Below are 2,500 nucleotides of genomic sequence, written 5' to 3' on the forward strand. Positions count from 1 at the left end.
CGAGTTTCCCGTGACCGTCATGAGCTCGTCAAGGTCTGAGTCCTGCACATCTGATCTGGATCAATTATGAGAAGTCTGAGGATAAAGATGAATAACGTAATGATGCTCATATGTGCTCAACTCATACAGAAATATGAATTAAGGCCCGTTCACAGCAGGAACAATAACTATAATAATACCTACAGTGGAGAGAACAAGTTTTGATACACTGCCGATTTTGCAGGTTTTCCTACTTACAAAGCATGTAGAGGTCTGTAATGTTTATCATAGGTACACTTCAACTGTGAGTGACGGAATCTAAAACAAAAATCCAGAAAATCACATTGTATGATTTTTAAATAATTAATTTGCATTTTATTGCATGACATAAGTATTTGATCACCTACCAACCAGTAAGAATTCCGGCTCTCACAGACCTGTTAGTTTTTCTTTAAGAAGCCCTCCTGTTCTCCACTCATTACCTGTATTAACTGCACCTGTTTGAACTCGTTACCTCTATAAAAGGCACCTGTCCACACACTCAATCAAACAGACTCCAACCTCTCCACAATGGCCAAGACCAGAGAGCTGTGTAAGGACATCAGGGATAAAACTGTAGACCTGCACAAGGCTGGGATGGGCTACAGGACAATAGGCAAGCAGCTTGGTGAGAAGGCAACAACTGTTGTAACAATTATTAGAAAATGGAAGAAATTCAAGATGACGGTCAATCTCCCTCGGTCTGGGGCACCATGCAAGATCTCACCTCGTGGGGCATCAATGATCATGAGGAAGGTGAGGGATCAGCCCAGAACTACACAGCAGGACCTGGTCAATGACCTGAAGAGAGCTGGGACCACAGTCTCAAAGAAAACCATTAGTAACACACTACGCCGCCATGGATTAAAATCCTGCAGCGCACGCAAGGTCCCCCTGCTCAAGCCAGCGCATGTCCAGGTCCGTCTGAAGTTTGCCAATGACCATCTGGATGATCCAGAGGAGGAATGGGAGGAGGTCATGTGGTCTGATGAGACAAAAATAGAGCTTTTTGGTCTAAACTCCACTCGCCGTGTTTGGAGGAAGAAGAAGGATGAGTACAACCCCAAGAACACCATCCCAGCCGTGAAGCATGGAGGTGGAAACATCATTCTTTGGGGATGCTTTTCTGCAAAGGGGACAGGACGACTGCACCGTATTGAGGGGAGGATGGATGGGGCCATGTATCGCCAGATCTTGGCCAACAACCTCCTTCCCTCAGTTAGAGCATGGAAGATGGGTCGTGGCTGGGTCTTCCAGCATGACAACGACCCGAAACACACAGCCAGGGCAACTAAGGAGTGGCTCCGTAAGAAGCATCTCAAGGTCCTGGAGTGGCCTAGCCAGTCTCCAGACCTGAACCCAGTAGAGAATCTTTGGAGGGAGCTGAAAGTCCGTATTGCCCAGTGACAGCCCCGAAACCTGAAGGATCTGGAGAAGGTCTGTATGGAGGAGTGGGCCAGAAGCCCTGCTACAGTGTGTGCAAACCTCGTCAAGAACTACAGGAAACGTATGATCTCTGTAATTGCAAACAAAGGTTTCTGTACCAAATATTAAGTTCTGCTTTTCTGATGTATCAGATACTTATGTCATGCAATAAAATGCAAATTAATTACTTAAAAATCATACAATGTGATTCTCTGGATTTTTGTTTTAGATTCCGTCACTCACAGTTGAAGAGTACCTATGATAAACATTACAGACTTCTACATGCTTTGTAAGTGGGAAAACCTGCAATATCGGCAGTGTATCAAATACTTGTTCTCCACACTGTATATCATCATCCACATCAGCGGACGACATCGCTCTGTTTATTATGCGCTGCAGTTTCGTTGCTTTAAATGCTCTCTAAAGCAGGATGGATTCTGATTGGCTGTTGATGTTTCTGACTCACTCTGAAAGTGATTCCAGCGATACTGATGTCATCACCGTTACAGTTGTGTTGAGGACTTCACTATCGCTGCACATTCTCAATCTCTCTCACACACACACACACACACAGACACACACACACACACACACACACACACACACACACAACGGCTCCATGCAGGTATAAACATAAGGCCTCTGTGTCTCCAAAACACAGAAACGAGAAATTGAAACCAAATGCTCAGATCACATGACCTTCTGAAAAGCCTTGACCTCTGAACTCTGCAGCCTGATGAGTGATAAAAACCTCACTGGAGTGTGTGTGTGAGAGAGATCAGCCTTATACATCCTGAGCTCTTCATAACAAAAGTTAAAACAAAGACAGAGACAGTTCAACACTCTCTCACACACACACACACACTCACTCACACACTCTAACATACACTCACTCTCACACTGAAACTCACACACACACACACACACACACACTCACTCACTCACTCACACACACACTCACACACACACACACACACACACACACACACACACACACTCACTCACACACTCACTCACACACTCACACTCACACACACACTCACTCACTCACACTCAC

The 2,500-nt window shown here is 45.1% G+C and overlaps 1 protein-coding gene across 1 annotated transcript in view; it reads right to left on the reverse strand.

Moving 5' to 3' along the window:
* Nucleotides 1–2,500, reverse strand: part of lhfpl2a (LHFPL tetraspan subfamily member 2a) — a 45,292-nt gene that overhangs the window by 18,953 nt on the left and 23,839 nt on the right.

This window comes from Leuciscus leuciscus (assembly GCF_965113295.1).
Source record: "Leuciscus leuciscus genome assembly, chromosome: 16".
NCBI lineage: Eukaryota > Metazoa > Chordata > Actinopteri > Cypriniformes > Leuciscidae > Leuciscus > Leuciscus leuciscus.